Source organism: Oncorhynchus mykiss, chromosome 1, assembly GCF_013265735.2.
Source record: "Oncorhynchus mykiss isolate Arlee chromosome 1, USDA_OmykA_1.1, whole genome shotgun sequence".
NCBI lineage: Eukaryota > Metazoa > Chordata > Actinopteri > Salmoniformes > Salmonidae > Oncorhynchus > Oncorhynchus mykiss.
In genome coordinates, this window is record NC_048565.1 from 4,907,538 (window position 1) to 4,929,439 (window position 21,902).

General features: G+C 42.9%; 1 protein-coding gene across 13 annotated transcripts in view; it reads right to left on the reverse strand.

Annotated features, from left to right (window-relative positions):
• LOC110486761 (kinesin-like protein KIF1A) overlaps positions 1-13,719 on the reverse strand; it is a 165,513-nt gene extending 151,794 nt beyond the window's left edge. For all 13 annotated transcript variants that reach the window (XM_036983799.1, XM_036983731.1, XM_036983833.1 and 10 more), the window contains exon 1: positions 13,312-13,719. The gene's annotated coding sequence lies outside the window, so the exon portion shown is untranslated. The remainder of the gene's footprint in view (positions 1-13,311) is intronic.
• Between the last annotated feature and the right edge of the window lie 8,183 nt (positions 13,720-21,902).

The window sequence follows — 21,902 nt, forward strand, 5'->3', positions numbered from 1 at the left end:
GGGAGGAGAGAGTGAGAGAGAGACATAGAGAGAAGGAGGAGAGAGAGAGAGAGAGACAGAGAGAGAGAGATAGAGGGAGGAGAGAGAGACAAAGAGAGAGAGATAGAGGGAGGAGAGAGAGTGAGAGAGAGACAGAGAGAGAGAGAGAAGGAGGAGAGAGAGTGAGAGAGAGACATAGAGAGAGAGGAGGAGGAGAGAGAGAGTGAGAGATAGAGAGAAGGAGTAGAGATATGTACAGAAGAGACATTGTGACAACTGGACCTGTGTAATCTCACGAAACAAATCTTGCGTGAGTTGACCAGGTACTTGATTTGTGTCTATGTTAACTGTCAGTCACAACAGACTTGAACCTGTCATTCAATATAATCAATATGTGTTCAAACAAGTCCTCACACCCCCTGGTCCAGACCACCACCAGTGTACTACATGAAAGGAGCATGCATGGTCAGCTCCAGCCGAGGGGAGATGGGAACCTAGTCTAGAGACAACAATAGAAGTGCAGCCACAGCTGAATGACAGGCCGCTCCCTAGGATTACCCTGGTCCAATAACACAGAGACAGACCAGTCAGTCAGTCAGTCATTCAGTCAGTCACCCTGGTCCAATGACACAGAGACAGACCAGTCAGTCAGTCAGTCATTCAGTCAGTCACCCTGGTCCAATAACACAGAGACAGACCAGTCAGTCAATCAGTCAGTCAGTCACCCTGGTCCAATGACACAGAGACAGACCAGTCAGTCAGTCAGTCATTCAGTCAGTCACCCTGGTCCAATGACACAGAGACAGACCAGTCAGTCAATCAGTCAGTCAGTCAGTCACCCTGGTCCAATGACACAGAGACAGACCAGTCAGTCAGTCAGTCATTCAGTCAGTCACCCTGGTCCAATGACACAGAGACAGACCAGTCAGTCAATCAGTCAGTCAGTCAGTCACCCTGGTCCAATGACACAGAGACAGACCAGTCAGTCAATCAGTCAGTCAGTCAGTCAGTTAGTCAGTCAGTCAGTCACCCTGGTCCAATGACACAGAGACAGACCAGTCAGTCAGTCAGTCAGTCACCCTGGTCCAATGAAACAGAGACAGACCAGTCAGTCAGTAAGTCAGTCAGTCACCCTGGTCCAATGACACAGAGACAGACCAGTCAGTCAATCAGCCAGTCAGTCAGTCACCCTGGTCCAATGACACAGAGACAGACTAGTCAGTAAATCAGTCAGTCAGTCAGTCAGTCACCCTGGTCCAATGACACAGAGACAGACCAGTCAGTCATTCAGTCAGTCACCCTGGTCCAATGACACAGAGACAGACCAGTCAGTCAGTCAGTCATTCAGTCAGTCACCCTGGTCCAATGACACAGAGACAGACCAGTCAGTCAGTCAGTCATTCAGTCAGTCACCCTGGTCCAATGACACAGAGACAGACCAGTCAGTCAATCAGTCAGTCAGTCAGTCACCCTGGTCCAATGACACAGAGACAGACTAGTCAGTCAGCCAGCCAGTCAGCCAGTCAGCCAGCCAGCCAGTCAGCCAGTCAGCCAGCCAGTCAGCCAGTCAGCCAGCCAGCCAGCCAGCCAGCCAGCCAGCCAGCCAGTCAGCCAGTCAGTCACACTGGCCCAATAAAGGTGACCGTATGCTTCTGTTTGGAAGAGGTTGTGCACGTTTTGTGCACGTCTTGTGGCCGGTTTTGTTCGTTTTGGACTGTGATGAGGTTTTTTTTCGGGCTGTTCAGGCACACTACATGTTTTCTAGAGACAAGCTGAAGTCATTGTCCCTTCGTCTGTGATTGGGCAAGAGTAGGGATTCTTCAATTAAATACAGGAGCTATAGGAGAATACAGGAGCAATAGGAGAATACAGGAGATATAGGAGAATACAGGAGATATAGGAGAATACAGGAGATATAAGAGAATACAGGAGATATAGGAGAATACAGGAGATATAGGAGAATACAGGAGATATAGGAGAATACAGGAGATATAGGAGAATACAGGAGATATAAGAGAACACAGGAGATATAGGAGAATACAGGAGATATAGGAGAATACAGGAGATATAGGAGAATACAGGAGATATAGGAGAATACAGGAGATATAGGAGAATACAGGAACTATAGGAGAATACAGGAGATATAGGAGAATACAGGAGATATAGGAGAATACAGGAGATATAGGAGAATACAGGAACTATAGGAGAATACAGGAGATATAGGAGAATATAGGAGATATAGGAGAATACAGAAGCTACAGGAGATATAGGAGAATACAGGAGATATAAGAGAATACAGGAACTATAGGAGAATACAGGAGATATAGGAGAATATAGGAGCTATAGGAGAATATAGGAGATATCGGAGAATACAGGAGCTACAGGAGAATACAGGAGATATAGGAGAATACAGGAGAATTCAGGAGAATACAGGAGATATAGGAGAATACAGGAGAATACAGGAGATAAAGAAGATATAGGAGAATACAGGAGATATAGGAGAATACAGGAGATATATGAGCTACAGGAGAATACAGGAGCTACAGGAGAATACAGGAGATATAGGAGAATACAGGAGAATACAGGAGATAAAGGAGATATAGGAGAATACAAGAATACAGGAACTACAGGAGAATACAGGAGCTATATGAGAATACAGGAGCTAGAGGAGAATACAGGAGCTATGGGAGAATACAGGAGCTATAGGAGAATACAGGAGATATAGGAGAATACAGGAGAATACAGGAGCTATAGGAGAATACAGGAGAATACAGGAGCTATAGGAGAACACAGGAGAATACAGGAGCTACAGGAGCTATAGGAGAATACAGGAGAATACAGGAGAATACAGGAGCTATAGGAGAATACAGGAGCTATAGGAGAACACAGGAGATATAGTAGAATACAGGAGAATACAGGAGCTATAGGAGAATACAGGAGAATACAGGAGAATACAGGAGCTATAGGAGAATACAGGAGCTATAGGAGAATACAGGAGCTATAGGAGAATACAGGAGAATACAGGAGCTATAGGAGAATACAGGAGAATACAAGAGAATACAGGAGCTATAGGAGAATACAGGAGCTATAGGAGAACACAGGAGATATAGGAGAATACAGGAGAATACAGGAGAGATAGGAGAATACAGGAGCTATAGGAGAATACAGGAGAATACAGGAGATATAGGAGAATACAGGAGCTATAGGAGAATACAGGAGCTATAGGAGAATACAGGAGAATACAGGAGAATACAGGAGCTACAGGAGAATACAGGAGAATACAGGAGAATACAGGAGAATACAGGAGCTATAGGAGAATACAGGAGAATACAGGAGCTATAGGAGAATACAGGAGCTATAGGAGAATACAGGAGAATACAGGAGCTATAGGAGAATACAGGAGAATACAGGAGAATACAGGAGCTATAGGAGAATACAGGAGCTATAGGAGAACACAGGAGATATAGGAGAATACAGGAGAATACAGGAGATATAGGAGAATACAGGAGCTATAGGAGAATACAGGAGAATACAGGAGATATAGGAGAATACAGGAGCTATAGGAGAATACAGGAGAATACAGGAGAATACAGGAGCTACAGGAGAATACAGGAGAATACAGGAGAATACAGGAGAATACAGGAGCTATAGGAGAATACAGGAGCTATAGGAGAATACAGGAGAATACAGGAGCTATAGGAGAATACTGGAGCTATAGGAGAATACAGGAGAATACAGGAGCTATAGGAGAATACAGCAGCTATAGGAGAACACAGGAGATATAGGAGAATACAGGAGAATACAGGAGATATAGGAGAATACAGGAGCTATAGGAGAATACAGGAGCTATAGGAGAATACAGGAGAATACAGGAGAATACAGGAGCTACAGGAGAATACAGGAGAATACAGGAGAATACAGGAGAACACAGGAGATATAGGAGAATACAGGAGATATAGGAGAATACAGGAGCTACAGGAGAACACAGGAGATATAGGAGAATACAGGAGATATAGGAGAATACAGGATCTATAGGAGAATACAGGAGAATACAGGAGATATAGGAGAATACAGGAGAATACAGGAGATATAGGAGAATACAGGAGATATAGGAGAATACAGAAGAATACAGGAGCTATAGGAGAATACAGGAGCTACAGGAGAACACAGGAGATATAGGAGAATACAGGAGATATAGGAGAATACAGGAGCTATAGGAGAATACAGGAGAATACAGGAGATATAGGAGAATACAGGAGAATACAGGAGATATAGGAGAATACAGGAGCTACAGGAGAACACAGGAGATATAGGAGAATACAGGAGCTACAGGAGAACACAGGAGATATAGGAGAATACAGGAGATATAGGAGAATACAGGAGCTATAGGAGAATACAGGAGAATACAGGAGATATAGGAGAATACAGGAGAATACAGGAGATATAGGAGAATACAGGAGATATAGGAGAATACAGGAGAATACAGGAGCTACAGGAGAATACAGGAGCTACAGGAGAATACAGGAGCTATAGGAGAATACAGGAGAATACAGGAGCTATAGGAGAATACTGGAGCTATAGGAGAATACAGGAGAATACAGGAGCTATAGGAGAATACAGCAGCTATAGGAGAACACAGGAGATATAGGAGAATACAGGAGAATACAGGAGATATAGGAGAATACAGGAGCTATAGGAGAATACAGGAGCTATAGGAGAATACAGGAGAATACAGGAGAATACAGGAGCTACAGGAGAATACAGGAGAATACAGGAGAATACAGGAGAACACAGGAGATATAGGAGAATACAGGAGATATAGGAGAATACAGGAGCTACAGGAGAACACAGGAGATATAGGAGAATACAGGAGATATAGGAGAATACAGGATCTATAGGAGAATACAGGAGAATACAGGAGATATAGGAGAATACAGGAGAATACAGGAGATATAGGAGAATACAGGAGATATAGGAGAATACAGAAGAATACAGGAGCTATAGGAGAATACAGGAGCTACAGGAGAACACAGGAGATATAGGAGAATACAGGAGATATAGGAGAATACAGGAGCTATAGGAGAATACAGGAGAATACAGGAGATATAGGAGAATACAGGAGAATACAGGAGATATAGGAGAATACAGGAGATATAGGAGAATACAGGAGAATACAGGAGCTACAGGAGAATACAGGAGCTATAGGAGAATACAGGAGAATACAGGAGATATAGGAGAATACAGGAGAATACAGGAGATATAGGAGAATACAGGAGATATAGGAGAATACAGGAGAATACAGGAGCTACAGGAGAATACAGGAGCTATAGGAGAATACAGGAGAATACAGGAGATATAGGAGAATACAGGAGATATAGGAGAATACAGGAGAATACAGGAGAATACAGGAGAATACAGGAGCTACAGGAGAATACAGGAGCTATAGGAGAATACAGGAGCTATAGGAGAATACAGGAGAATACAGGAGCTACAGGAGAATACAGGAGAATACAGGAGCTACAGGAGAATACAGGAGAATACAGGAGAATACAGGAGCTACAGGAGAATACAGGAGCTATAGGAGAATACAGGAGAACACAGGAGAATACAGGAGAATACAGGAGATATAGGAGAATACAGGAGCTATAGGAGAATACAGGAGCTATAGGAGAATACAGGAGAATACAGGAGAATACAGGAGCTACAGGAGAATACAGGAGAATACAGGAGAATACAGGAGAATACAGGAGCTATAGGAGAATACAGGAGCTATAGGAGAATACAGGAGAATACAGGAGCTATAGGAGAATACTGGAGCTATAGGAGAATACAGGAGAATACAGGAGCTATAGGAGAATACAGCAGCTATAGGAGAACACAGGAGATATAGGAGAATACAGGAGAATACAGGAGATATAGGAGAATACAGGAGCTATAGGAGAATACAGGAGCTATAGGAGAATACAGGAGAATACAGGAGAATACAGGAGCTACAGGAGAATACAGGAGAATACAGGAGAATACAGGAGAACACAGGAGATATAGGAGAATACAGGAGATATAGGAGAATACAGGAGCTACAGGAGAACACAGGAGATATAGGAGAATACAGGAGATATAGGAGAATACAGGATCTATAGGAGAATACAGGAGAATACAGGAGATATAGGAGAATACAGGAGAATACAGGAGATATAGGAGAATACAGGAGATATAGGAGAATACAGAAGAATACAGGAGCTATAGGAGAATACAGGAGCTACAGGAGAACACAGGAGATATAGGAGAATACAGGAGATATAGGAGAATACAGGAGCTATAGGAGAATACAGGAGAATACAGGAGATATAGGAGAATACAGGAGAATACAGGAGATATAGGAGAATACAGGAGCTACAGGAGAACACAGGAGATATAGGAGAATACAGGAGCTACAGGAGAACACAGGAGATATAGGAGAATACAGGAGATATAGGAGAATACAGGAGCTATAGGAGAATACAGGAGAATACAGGAGATATAGGAGAATACAGGAGAATACAGGAGATATAGGAGAATACAGGAGATATAGGAGAATACAGGAGAATACAGGAGCTACAGGAGAATACAGGAGCTACAGGAGAATACAGGAGCTATAGGAGAATACAGGAGAATACAGGAGCTATAGGAGAATACTGGAGCTATAGGAGAATACAGGAGAATACAGGAGCTATAGGAGAATACAGCAGCTATAGGAGAACACAGGAGATATAGGAGAATACAGGAGAATACAGGAGATATAGGAGAATACAGGAGCTATAGGAGAATACAGGAGCTATAGGAGAATACAGGAGAATACAGGAGAATACAGGAGCTACAGGAGAATACAGGAGAATACAGGAGAATACAGGAGAACACAGGAGATATAGGAGAATACAGGAGATATAGGAGAATACAGGAGCTACAGGAGAACACAGGAGATATAGGAGAATACAGGAGATATAGGAGAATACAGGATCTATAGGAGAATACAGGAGAATACAGGAGATATAGGAGAATACAGGAGAATACAGGAGATATAGGAGAATACAGGAGATATAGGAGAATACAGAAGAATACAGGAGCTATAGGAGAATACAGGAGCTACAGGAGAACACAGGAGATATAGGAGAATACAGGAGATATAGGAGAATACAGGAGCTATAGGAGAATACAGGAGAATACAGGAGATATAGGAGAATACAGGAGAATACAGGAGATATAGGAGAATACAGGAGATATAGGAGAATACAGGAGAATACAGGAGCTACAGGAGAATACAGGAGCTATAGGAGAATACAGGAGAATACAGGAGATATAGGAGAATACAGGAGAATACAGGAGATATAGGAGAATACAGGAGATATAGGAGAATACAGGAGAATACAGGAGCTACAGGAGAATACAGGAGCTATAGGAGAATACAGGAGAATACAGGAGATATAGGAGAATACAGGAGATATAGGAGAATACAGGAGAATACAGGAGAATACAGGAGAATACAGGAGCTACAGGAGAATACAGGAGCTATAGGAGAATACAGGAGCTATAGGAGAATACAGGAGAATACAGGAGCTACAGGAGAATACAGGAGAATACAGGAGCTACAGGAGAATACAGGAGAATACAGGAGAATACAGGAGCTACAGGAGAATACAGGAGCTATAGGAGAATACAGGAGAACACAGGAGAATACAGGAGCTATAGGAGAATACAGGAGCTATAGGAGAATACAGGAGCTACAGGAGAATACAGGAGAATACAGGAGAATACAGGAGCTACAGGAGAATACAGGAGCTATAGGAGAATACAGGAGAATACAGGAGAATACTGGAGCTATAGGAGAATACAGGAGCTACAGGAGAATACAGGAGCTACAGGAGAATACAGGAGCTACAGGAGAATACAGGAGCTACAGGAGAATACAGGAGAATACAGGAGCTACAGGAGAATACAGGAGCTATAGGAGAATACAGGAGAATACAGGAGAATACTGGAGCTATAGGAGAATACAGGAGCTACAGGAGAATACAGGAGCTACAGGAGAATACAGGAGCTACAGGAGAATACAGGAGCTATAGGAGAATACAGGAGAATACAGGAGCTACAGGAGCTACAGGAGAATACAGGAGCTACCTGATGACAAACCATCTGAAATTATGAAATTATCTGACATAGAAGTATAATCAGAGGAATAATAAGCCTGTAGCATATTGGGGTGGCAGGGTAGCCTAGTGGTTAGAGCGTTGGATTAGGAACCGAAAGGTTGCAAGTTCAAATCCCCGAGCTGACGAGGTACAAATCTTTGGTCTGCCCCTGAACATGGCAGTTAACCCACTGTTCCTAGTCTGTTATTGAAATTAAGATTTTGTTCTTAACTGACTTGCCTAGTTAAATAATCGTAAAATAAAATTGACATGTCTGTAGCATATTGATAAACCTGTAGCATATTGGTAAACCTGTAGCATATTGATAAACCTGCAGCATATTGATAAGCCTGTAGCATATTGGTAAACCTGTAGCATATTGATAAACCTGCAGCATATTGATAAACCTGTAGCATATTGATAAACCTGTAGCATATTGATAAACCTGTAGCATATTGATAAGCCTGTAGCATATTGATAAACCTGTAGCATATTGGTAAACCTGTAGCATATTGATAAGCCTGTAGCATATTGATAAACCTGTAGCATATTGGTAAACCTGTAGCATATTGATAAGCCTGTAGCATATTGATAAACCTGTAGCATATTGATAAACCTGTAGCATATTGATAAACCTGTAGCATATTGATAAACCTGTAGCATATTGATAAACCTGTAGCATATTGATAAACCTATAGCATATTGGTAAGCCTGTAGCATATTGATAAACCTGTAGCATATTGATAAACCTGTAGCATATTGATAAGCCTGTAACATATTGATAAACCTGTAGCATATTGATAAACCTGTAGCATATTGATAAACCTGTAGCATATTGGTAAACCTGTAGCATATTGATAAGCCTGTAGCATATTGATAAACCTGTAGCATATTGATAAACCTGTAGCATATTGATAAACCTGTAGCATATTGGTAAACCCGTAGCATATTGATAAGCCTGTAGCATATTGATAAACCTGTAGCATATTGGTAAACCTGTAGCATATTGATAAGCCTGTAGCATATTGATAAACCTGTAGCATATTGGTAAAACTGTAGCATATTGATAAACCTGTAGCATATTGATAAACCTGTAGCATATTGATAAACCTGTAGCATATTGATAAACCTGTAGCATATTGATAAACCTGTAGCATATTGATAAACCTGTAGCATATTGGTAAACCTGTAGCATATTGATAAGCCTGTAGCATATTGATAAACCTGTAGCATATTGATAAACCTGTAGCATATTGATAAACCTGTAGCACATTGATAAACCTGTAGCATATTGATAAGCCTGTAGCATATTGATAAACCTGTAGCATATTGATAAGCCTGTAGCATATTGATAAACCTATAGCATATTGATAAACCTGTAGCATATTGATAAGCCTGTAGCATATTGATAAACCTATAGCATATTGATAAACCTGTAGCATATTGATAAGCCTGTAGCATATTGATAAACCTATAGCATATTGATAAACCTGTAGCATATTGATAAACCTGTAGCATATTGAACACTAATGACTGATGGTGTAAAAACTGCTTTGTCACACCAGACCAGGGTGTGTTTCCTATATCCTGAATGGCTAATGGCCCCAAAGACCCAAAGGCCCATGGGGTGCCTTGAATAGGTCTACTGATAAGGGCATACAGTACATGGCATTCAATATACACTATATATACAAAAGTATGTGGACACCCCTTCAAATGAGTGGATTCGGCTATTTCAGCCACACAGGTATGTAAAATGGAGCACACAGCCATGCGATCTCCATAGACAAACATTGTCAGTAGAATGACCCGTACCGAAGAGCCCAGTGACTTTATGATCTTGTGGCTGAATTGAAAGCAAATCTCAGCCAAAATCTTCCAAAAAGGCCTTCCCAGAAGTGAGTCTGTCATAGCGGCATGATTAAGGCCGATTAATTCTGGAATGAGATTGTCGACGAGCAGGTGTCCACATACTTTTGATCATGTAGCATCATGTACCATTTCAACCAGTTCCCAATGGTAAATCATTACCATAACCAATAGTAACCTGGGACTATAACGATTTGACTGAGTATGGTACTAAAAAGCTGTAATGAATCATTTGAATCAGTTCTCACGAACAGTTCTCACGAACAGTTCTCACGAACAGTTCTCACAAATAGGCCCACGAACAGTCCCACTCCCATGACGTTGTGATTTGAAATCGTAGGTCTGCCGACCAAAATGAGAGCAAGTAGCATCTACTGTATGTCATATAATGTTAACCCCAAAATATTCCATGTAGACCTAGCAGTAAGCCTGGACATATACGTGAGCTGGTGTGAATTGAGAAATCAATACAGATTGCTTTGGTGAAATGGCGTAGATTTCATTGCATCGGTAAAATACAGAACAATTCTGATGTGTTTTGTAGGCTGGCCGACATGCACCAGTCCAACATTATGTTTCAGCTTGGCCCATCAAACTATAAAAGGTAGAATAGAAGGTAACATCTTTTAGGAAACGGATACTGTGTAGAAAAATGTCATTGACATAATGTATGACCTGTAGTTACGGAAGTGATAATACCAGAGAAGCCTCTGTTTGGAAGATGTATTGACACGGGTATTGTTAGGTCTAAGACTAAATCTAAGGTTGCTACCCGAGCCGACTGGTTGTTAGTTCTATCGGTTTCGGTTGCTAGAGACTGCGATCGAGTCGTCCAGTATTTTGGTTCTGTATCTATGGACACGACTCAGTCGTTCAGTATGTTGGTTCTGTATCTATGGACACGACTCAGTTGTTCAGTATGTTGGTTCTGTATCTATGGACACGACTCAGTCGTTCAGTATGTTGGTTCTGTATCTATGGAAGCGACTCAGTCGTTCAGTATGTTGGTTCTGTATCTATGGAAGCGACTCAGTCGTTCAGTATTTTGGTTCTGTATCTATGGACACAAGTCAGTCGTTAAGTATGTTGGTTCTGTATCTATGGACACAAGTCAGTCGTTAAGTATGTTGGTTCTGTATCTATGGACACGACTCAGTCGTTCAGTATGTTGGTTCTGTATCTATGGACACGACTCAGTCGTTAAGTATGTTGGTTCTGTATCTATGGACACGACTCAGTTGTTCAGTATTTTGGTTCTGTATCTATGGACACGACTCAGTCGTTCAGTATGTTGGTTCTGTATCTATGGACACGACTCAGTTGTTCAGTATGTTGGTTCTGTATCTATGGACACGACTCAGTCGTTCAGTATGTTGGTTCTGTATCTATGGAAGCGACTCAGTCGTTCAGTATGTTGGTTCTGTATCTATGGAAGCGACTCAGTCGTTCAGTATGTTGGTTCTGTATCTATGGAAGCGACTCAGTCGTTCAGTATGTTGGTTCTGTATCTATGGACACGACTCAGTCGTTAAGTATGTTGGTTCTGTATCTATGGACACGACTCAGTCGTTCAGTATGTTGGTTCTGTATCTATGGACACGACTCAGTCGTTCAGTATGTTGGTTCTGTATCTATGGACACGACTCAGTCGTTCAGTATTTTGGTTCTGTATCTATGGAAGCGACTCAGTCGTTCAGTATGTTGGTTCTGTATCTATGGACACGACTCAGTCGTTCAGTATGTTGGTTCTGTATCTATGGACACGACTCAGTCGTTCAGTATGTTGGTTCTGTATCTATGGACACGACTCAGTCGTTCAGTATTTTGGTTCTGTATCTATGGAAGCGACTCAGTCGTTCAGTATGTTGTTTCTGTATCTATGGAAGCGACTCAGTCGTTCAGTATGTTGGTTCTGTATCTATGGACAGGACTCAGTCGTTGGTTCTAAATGTTCTATTGCCATACTGGCTGGCAACGTTCTTATCCCTTGCTTGCTAGCTAACTACGGCTAATTTACAGCAAAGTAGCTGCATTTGCATTTGTTGAAGCTGTTTTATAGTGACATATATTTGGATACATCCATAACAATGAGCTAATGAGGCGCGATTTCACCTGGCATAGAAACTGTGCTCACTCGTCAGGACACTGTTGTTCAGAGGAGCTAGCCAACAACACAGCTACCACAATCACTTCAAACTGAATGTAAAAAGACTGCAAACTAACTGCACTTCCGTTTAATTTGGCCTGTTTTCTATTGACATTTCTTTGAATATATCCATGAAAATAATGCTGATTCATGATTTCGAATGGCTGAGAAAAACGGCCTGCCTGAGTCGTCCCGACACATTCATTACGTATTAATGCTCATGTCTGATGTCCCAAAACTCCCCGAGACCCTCGGATAGTGGGGTCTGCAATTATCAACGGCAACCCGAGAGCAATTAGGGTTAAATGCCTTGCTCAAGAGCAATTAGGGTTAAATGCCTTGCTCAAGTGTAATTAGGGTTAAATGCCCTGCTCAAGAACAATTAGGGTTAAATGCCTTGCTCAAGAACAATTAGGGTTAAATGCCTTGCTCAAGTGCGACAGATTTCTCACCTTACGAACTAGAGACCTCTTGACAACTCTTCCAACGCTCTAACCGAGTGGGTTACCTGCCCCTCTACCTTATTACAGGTATGGGCTGGCTTTTAGGCATAATCTGACATGAGAATGCATCTGACCACCATTTGTTGGGAGAGAGACTGTAATTACGAGGATATAAGAGTTGTGTGAAATAAGACGCAGGTGAACGGGACGTGCATCATGGGAATTTATCACGATCTAATGTTAGCCTATAATTTACTCCCCACGTCATTTGTTTTTTTTTATATCATAAGCTACAACATATGCCTGTAGTTTAGACGTAGGCTGTCTTTTGAAACGGACATTTTCAGGATAATTCAACGTGTAGGGCTATTACATTGTCCCAGGCACAATTCAATTGTAACGTTATAAAAAAGGCAAATTCTAAATGAGGTTGTCAACTGATGTTGCTGACTTGCCTACCTCCTGAATGACATTCTTATTGTCAACCAGCTCAACATTATACTACAAAAGGACAATAAATAGGGAAAATAGAGAAAATGATCTATTATATTTAAGCCCCTAGTTTTCCTCCATCCTACATGGTCTGAGCTGACAGCTCCTCTATAGCCGCACCCCATCACAATCCTTCCCTTCCCAGCCCCGGGAGACGCAACGCCAAACAAACACTGCCAAATGAATACGGCATTAGCACCAGAACAATGGATCCTACCTCTTTAATGCCCCGTCCGGTTTAAGAAGCTTGTTTGATCTGCTCTCCTCTTCTGTTAATTGTCTGTCTTCCAGCTCTGGCTCTGTCTCTCTTTCTCTCTCTCTCTCTCTGTCTGTCTGACTGTCACAGACCAGCTGCCAGCCCACTTCCCTTCTTTTCTCCCTTCCTCCCTCCAAGCGGGAAGAAGACTCAAGGTAGAAAGAACATCACGACCGCTAGAGGGTATATTACAGTATAGCCTAGAAACCCTGCTATAGCCTGGGGTCCAGGGAGGGTTTGATAAAACAAGAAGGGTTTTGCGTTGAGTGCTGGGAAACAAAATGTCTCTGTTCTGTTGACTGCCTGCCTGCTGCCTACAGGAAGGATGCTGAACTGTTCTCTAGCCTGGTGATGTCATCACTGAGGGAGGTAGCAGCATCAATGCAGCAGAGAGAGAGAGAGAGAGAGAGAGAGACAGAGAGGGAAAGGGAGGAGGAGGGGAGGGCTGAACCTCGGGCAGAGAGAAACAGCCAATAATGCCCTTGAATTGAATTGAAACAGAGAGAGCGAGAGCGAGAAAGAGAGAGAGATGGGGAAAGGGTGGGGGGAGGGCTGAGCACTGGGCAGAGAGAGAGAGAGAGAGAGACAGGGGAAGGGAGGGGAGGGCTGAGCACTGGGTCGAGAGAGAGTGAGAGATGAATAATAAGAGAGAGAGAGAGGGGGAGGGCTGAGCACTGGGCAGAGAGAGAGAGAGAGAGAGAGAGAGAGAGAGAGAGACAGAGAGAGAGACAGAGAGAGAGAGAGAGAGAGAAAGAGAGAGAGAGAAAGAGAGAGAGAGAAAGAATAAGAGAGAGAAAGAGAGAGAGAGGGGGAAGGGAGGGGAGGGGTAAGCATACTGTCTGGCAACGTTCTCATCCCTCGCTAACCAACTAGGGCTAACTTACAGTCACGTCAAACCGTGCAGACAGAATAACAAGCTAGTCAACGCAATCACTTCAAACTGGAGCTGGAATGACAGCAAACTACTTTCACTTTGTTTCGTTTGACCTTTTTTCAATTGGAATTTATTTGTATATGTCCATATAAATGATGCTGATTCATGATTTCGACTGGCTGAGAAACGCTGCCTGCCTGTCTGTCTGTCTGTCTGTCTGTCTGTCTGTCTGTCTGTCTGTCTGTCTGTCTGTCTGTCTCGTCCCGACTCCCGACATGCTCATTACTACGGGACAGCTGGACATCGAACTAAACTAAATGTTAGTCTAAAAGAAACGCGAGGTGATGTCTAGATGCTTTTTATGTTGGAGATCAAGTTTATAAATTGCCTGGCTGGGCTGATGAGACAGTGGATTGCAGCAGTCAGATGGAACAGAGTGAATAGACATTTTAACGTCAGCCGGTGGTAACTTGTCGAATAGACACCGGCTGGAAAGCGGTTTAAACCAATCAGCATTCAGGATTAGTCCTCACCCATTGTATAATTCTGTATAACATCTAGCTATAGTATTGTATACGGACATATCAAGACAGATTTACACATCTCGGCACCCAGAACCAATCAGCTACTCTCTCTACAGTTAATTGTAATGTTAAGGCCATCACTAGAGACGAATCACTAATATAAAGACAGAGGAAAAGTGAATTCCTAACGACGAAAACATTTATTTACAGCATTAATGTCCTGGACATTTTGATCTGCATGGTGAATTAATCCCCTTTTTTATAGGCCAAGCCTGAGACATCAAGCTGAGAAGACACAGTACCAGCACAAAGCAGAGCTCTGTACCATGGAAATACCCCGTGAATGTTATCAGGCCTGGTTAGTTGGTTGGGACACCACCAAGTTGTTTAGAGGGACCTGCCAGAAGAGGACTGGCCCACCCCTCAGAGCCTGGTTCCTCTCTAGGTTTCTTCGTAGGTTCCTGCATTTCTAGGGAGTTTTTCCTAGCCACCGTGCTTCTACACCTGCATTGCTTGCTATTTTGGGGCTTTTAGGCTGGGTTTCTGTATAGCACTTTGAAATATCAGCTGATGTAAAACGGGCTTTGTAAATACATTTGATTTAAATTGGTCAGTTGGTAGCTGTTACAAGCTTTGTTTTTATCCATTTATATTGTGAGGTTGGACGTTAGCACGTTAGCGCATTGGGCGTCACCGATTGGTGTCACCTCGTTAGTCAGTATGTGTTACACCTGTGCTGGTTTGTCATCTCGTTAGTCGGAAGGTGTTTCACCTGTGCTGGCCCAAGGGATATTTTAGAGTGGCTGGCCCAGGTGATATTTAAGAGTGGCTGGCCCAGGTGATATTTAAGAGTGGCTGGCCCAGGTGATATTTTAGAGTGGCTGGCCCAGGTGATATTTTAGAGTGGCTGGCCCAGGTGATATTTAAGAGTGGCTGGCCCAGGGGATATTTAAGAGTGGCTGGCCCAGGGGATATTTTAGAGTGGCTGGCTACAGGTGATATTTTAGAGTGGCTGGCACAGGTGATATTTAAGAGTGGCTGGCCCAGGGGATATTTTAGAGTGGCTGGCCCAGGGGATATTTACAGAGTGGCTGGCCCAGGTGATATTTACAGAGTGGCTGGCCCAGGTGATATGTTAGAGTGGCTGGCTCAGGGGATATTTTAGAGTGGCTGACCCAGGGGATATTTACAGGGTGGCTGGCCCAGGTGATATTTTAGAGTGGCTGGCCCAGGTGATATTTTAGAGTGGCTGGCCCAGGTGATATGTTAGAGTGGCTGGCCCAGGTAATATTTTAGAGTGGCTGGCCCAGGGGATATTTACAGAGTGGCTGGCACAGGGGATATGTTAGAGTGGCTGGCTCAGGGGATATTTTATAGTGGCCAGGATATATTTTAGAGTGGCTGTCCTAGGTGATATGTTAGAGCGGCCAGGGGATATTTTAGAGTGGCTGGCCCAGGGGATATTTACAGAGTGGCTGGCCCAGGGGATATTTACAGAGTGGCTGGCCCAGGCGATATTTAAGAGTGGCTGGCCCAGGGGATATTTTAGAGTGGCTGGCCCAGGTGATATTTAAGAGTGGCTGGCCCAGGTGATATTTTAGAGTGGCTGGCCCAGGTGATATTTAAGAGTGGCTGGCCCAGGTGATATGTTACAGTGGCTGGCCCAGGGGATATTTTAGAGTGGCTGGCCCAGGGGATATTTACTGAGTGGCTGGCCCAGGTGATATGTTAGAGTAGCTGGCCCAGGGGATATTTACAGAGTGGCTGGCCCAGGGGATATTTACAGATTGGCTAGCCCAGGGGATATTTTAGAGTGGCTGGCCCAGGGGATATTTACAGAGTGGCTGGCCCAGGGGATATTTACAGAGTGGCTGGCCCAGGCGATATTTAAGAGTGGCTGGCCCAGGGGATATTTTAGAGTGGCTGGCCCAAGTGATATTTAAGAGTGGCTGGCCCAGGTGATATTTTAGAGTGGCTGGCCCAGGTGATATGTTAGAGTGGCTGGCCCAGGTGATATGTTAGAGTGGCTGGCCCAGGGTATATTTTAGAGTGGCTGGCCCAGGGGATATTTACAGAGTGGCTGACCCAGGTGATATTTTAGAGTGGCTGGCCCAGGGGATATTTTAGAGTGGCTGGCCCAGGGGATATTTACAGAGTGGCTGGCCCTGGTGATATTTTAGAGTGGCTGGCCCAGGGGATATTTACAGAATGGCTGGCCCAGGGGATATTTACTGAGTGGCTGGCCCAGGTGATATGTTAGAGTAGCTGGCCCAGGGGATATTTACAGAGTGGCTGGCCCAGGTGCATTTTAGATAGGCACCCTATTCCCTATACAGTGCTCTGCTTTAGACCAGGCCCCATTTGGGATGCAACTTATATCCAACCCACAAAATGTGAGAGAAAATCTAGTACTTTTCAGTAAATCCCAATGCAAGACACCCACGTAATACTCTCTCAATGGTAAGGATTGGAGAATACAGCGCAGTGAGACATGATGAACACAGCTCTTCTTGTTAAGTCAGCTTTGGCTTAGCTGTGGCTTTGCTGTGGCTTAGCTGTGGCTTAGCTTTGGCTTAGCTTTGGCTTAGCTGTGGCTTAGCTGTGGCTTAGCTGTGGCTTAGCTTTGGCTTAGCTTTGGCTTAGCTTTGGCTTAGCTGTGGCTTAGCTTTGGCTTAGCTGTGGCTTAGCTGTGGCTTAGCTTTGGCTTAGCTTTGGCTTAGCTTTGGCTTAGCATTGCAAGGGGTTGAAAGTATTTTCTAAACAAGGAAATGACTTAGGAAAAATAGAGGTAATATTATTGTTTGATCATAATTCCAAATTTGTAACACATAATTGGAGTACAACATTATGTTAGCATATTTACAGACTATGGGCTCTATGTCCAGCTGGCTCCATGTCCAGCTGGCTCCATGTTCATCTGGCTCTATGTCCATCTGGCTCTATGTTCATCTGGCTCTATGTCCATCTGGCTCTATGTCCATCTGGCTCTATGTTCAGCTGGCTCTATGTTCATCTGGCTCAGGTGTCAAACGCACATTACTTTGCAATTTTGTCATGTAAAAACCGGCGTTTTCCAGCCCTTACGTCATGTTTGGCAATTTACCTGCCTAACATCAGCTGCACTGAGGTGGGAGGGGTGGAAATATTGGAGGTGTGTCCAATAGTGTGGAGGTGTGTCCAATAGTGTGGAGGTGTGGCCAATATGCCAATTTCAGTCAGTGCAACTAGGGACATTTTGGACCGACTAAAATCTGGTCTTAGTGGTAACACAGTTAGTTATGTGGCATTGAGTTTGCCAGCGGAGGAGCACACAGAATCCTTACGTACCAATGTTTTATTAAAATATCACGAGTAGAAAACAGTCAACAGACATTCATCTTTTTTTTAAATTTAAATTGGACGTTATTTCTGTCCAGTTTCTTTCAAACGTTTGTGAACTCATTACGTGTGACGCCCACTGCATGAAAGGTGTCAGTGACCGTAGGAGGAAGCCGGTTTAGGAACATCAAGTTATTTAAAAAGACTGAATATTGTTTTTCATTGATCATTTTGTAAAAAAAAAAAATACACCTTCCACTTTCCTCTGCTGGACCCAACTGTCAAGTCTCAGGAACTCCAACCTCTGTCCGTGGAGCTGAATCCAGTCTCAGGAACTCCAACCTCTGTCCGTGGAGCTGAATCCAGTCTCAGGAACTCCAACCTCTGTCCGTGGAGCTGAATCCAGTCTCAGGAACTCCAACCTCTGTCCGTGGAGCTGAATCCACTTGTAGCTTTATTTGCCATATTGTTTGTTTGTTTACCTTTCACGTTGCAAAAAAGTATGTAAACCCTTTGGAATTACCTGGATTTTTGCATAAATTAGTCATAAAATTTGATCTGCTCTTCATCTTAGTCACAACAATAGACAAATGTAGTGTGCTTAAACTAATAACACACCAATTATTGTATTTGTCTTGTCTATATTGAATACATCATTTAAACAGTGTAGTTTGGAAAAAGTATGTGAACCCCCTGGACTAATGACTTCTCCAAAAGCTAATTGAAGTCAGGAGTCAGCTAACCTGGAGTCCAATCAATGAGACGAGATTGGAGATGTTGGTTAGAGCTGCCCTGCCCTATAAAAAACACTCGTAAAATGTGAGTTTGCTGTTCACAAGAAGCATTGCCTGATGTGAACCATGCCTCGAACAAAAGAGATCTCAAAAGACCTAAGATGAAGAATTGTTGACTTGCATAAAGCTGGAAATAAAGCTGGAAATGGTTACAACAGTATCTCTAAAAGCCTTGATGTTCATCACGCCACAGTAAGACAAATTGTCTATAAATGGAGAAAGTTCAGCACTGTTGCTACTCTCCCTAGGAGTGGCTGTCCTGTAAAGATGACTGCAAGAGCACTTCTTAATGAGGTTAAGAAGAATCCTAGAGTGTCACCTAAAGACTTATAGAAATCTCTGGAACATGCTAACATCTCTGTTGACGAGTCTACGATACGTAAAACACTAAACAAGAATGGTGTTCATGGGAGGACACCACGGAAGAAGCCACTGCTGTCCAAAAAAACATTGCTGCCCGTCTGAAGTTCGCCAAAGAGTACCTGGATTTTCCACAGCGCTTCTGGCTAAATATTCTGTGGACAGATTAAACTTAACATGAGTTGTTTGGAAGGAACACACAACACTATGTGTGGAGAAAAAAAGGCACAGCACACCAATATCAAAACCTCATACCAACTGTAATGTATAGTAGAAGGAGTATCATGGTTTTGGGCTGCTTGGCTGCCTCAGGGCCTGGACAGCTTGCTATCATCGACGGAAAAATGAATTCCTAAGTTTATCAAGACATTTTGCAGGAGAATGAATCTCAACAGAAGTTGGGTGATGCAACAGGACAACGACCCAAATCACAGAAGTAAATCAACAACAGAATGGCTTCAACAGAAGAAAGTACGCCTTCTGGAGTGGCCCAGTCAGAGTCCTGACAACCCGATAAAAAAAAAACTGTGGCATGACCTCAACCTCCTAAGAATATTGCTGAACTGAAACAGTTTGACCGTTGTGCAGGTCTGATCCACATCTACAGAAAATGTTTGGTTGAGGTTATTGCTGCCAAAGGAGGGTCAACCAGTTATTAAAGCCAAGGGTTCACATACTTTTCCCACCCTGCACTGTGAATGTTTACAAGGTGTGTTCAATAAAGACATGACAACGTATCATTGTTTGTGTGTTATTAGTTTAAGCAGACTGTGTTTGTCTATTGTTGTGACCTAGATGAAGACAGATCTAATTGTACGACTAATTTATGCAAGAAAAAAGGGTTCAAAGAGTACCTTTTCTTGCCGCTGTAGGTCGTCTGGTAGGCTCGTGTCACTGGGCAGCTCGCGGCTGGGTTTCCCTTTGTCATCCATGGTAGTTTGTATGCCCTGCCACATCCGACGAGCGTCAGGTGTAATAGGATTTGATCTTTGTCGAATATAGACGCTTTGCCTGTTTGATAGTTTGTATGCCCTGCCACATCCGACGAGCGTCAGAGCTGGTGTAATAGGATTCGATCTTTGTCGAATATAGACGCTTTGATGGTTTGTTGTAGGGCATTATTAGTTGAAGCACACTGTGTTTGTCCTTTGTTGTGACTTAAGACGAAGATCAGATCAAATGTTACGGCCAATCTATGCAGGCAATCCAGGTAATTCCAAAGGGTTCACATACGTTTTCACGCCGCTGTATATCTGGGAGTAGTATAACGCTGACTGGACATTCCCCATTTCTCTTCACATTGGATCTTTTTCCAACTCCCGTGAAAAGTTTGAATGTGAGTAAGAATCCTCCGTACTCTACGTTGTCTTAGGCCTAATGTTATATTCCCACGGACACCAGGAGCAACGATGGTGTCTGTAACTGTATTTAGACATTTAGCCTATTTAAAACCAGTTGTTGTTTTGTTCTATTAGAATTTTGATTTAAATCATTCACTGTCTTTTTAGGTCTTACCAATAGTGAATTTAATATTGCTTAGTGACAACGTTTGACATGTCCATGGCTCAGACATAATGCATTTTACCGAAGGCCTATATTTCAGCGTCAATGCTATGTTAACTGTCACGTCGTGACCATAGAAAGCCTTTATTTTCTGTGGTGGAGTAGGTCAGGGCGTGACTGGGGGCTGTTCTATTTGATTATTTCTATGTGTAGTCTAGTTTTTGTATTTCTATGTTGGCCTGGTATGGTTCCCAATCAGAGGCAGCTGTCTATCATTGTCTCAGATTGGGGATCATATTTAGGCAGCCTTTTCCCACCTGTTGTTTGTGGGATCTTGTTTTTGTATTGTTGCTTTTGAGCCCTACAAGGCTGTACGTTCATTTGTTTGTTTATTTTTATTGTTTTGTTACTGGTTCACATTTAAATAAAATATGATGAACCCAAATCGCGTTACAGTTAACAATAGTTTTCCATCATGAAGCGTCATGTAGTTTCTGTTCCAAAACATATTCAACATATTTACATTAGCAAATATGGGAAAGGTTTACATTTTGTTATTGTGTTTCTGTAGGTTATTTACCAAAACAATGGGCTATAACAGGCTAACATTTGAATTGGAGTCGATGACAATGTAATACATGAAAGACGATAAACCACAACTTAAAGCAATCCACATATTTAACCATGGATCACGTTCTGATTGGCCAGTGAGGGGGTCAAACCTTGACACACCTTCAACTTGTTTATTCATCAAAACTCCGCCTTTTCACACCGCATCCAGCTACTGCGCCCATAATTCCGGTTGTGAAAATAGCAGACCCCCACACCTACAGTATAGCATTACAGCCAGCGCTTAGATTTAGCATTGTGTGTTCATTAAAATAGAACACAAAATGTAGAAAGTTAGCACCTGTCTACGTAGTCAACATTAAATAATTATATTGATATTGTAAAAATGACCTCATGTCTTTCTCTAATGTCTCTTGGATAACTGATCAAATCCATATGTTGAATAAATACAGCAGTGTTGTATAGGCCTGGCTGAGTCTAGGCCTGGCTGAGTCTAGGCCTGGCTGACTCTAGGCCTGGCTGACTCTAGGCCTGGCTGACTCTAGGCCTGGCTGAGTCTAGGCCTGGCTGACTCTAGGCCTGGCTGACTCTAGGCCTGGCTGAGTCTAG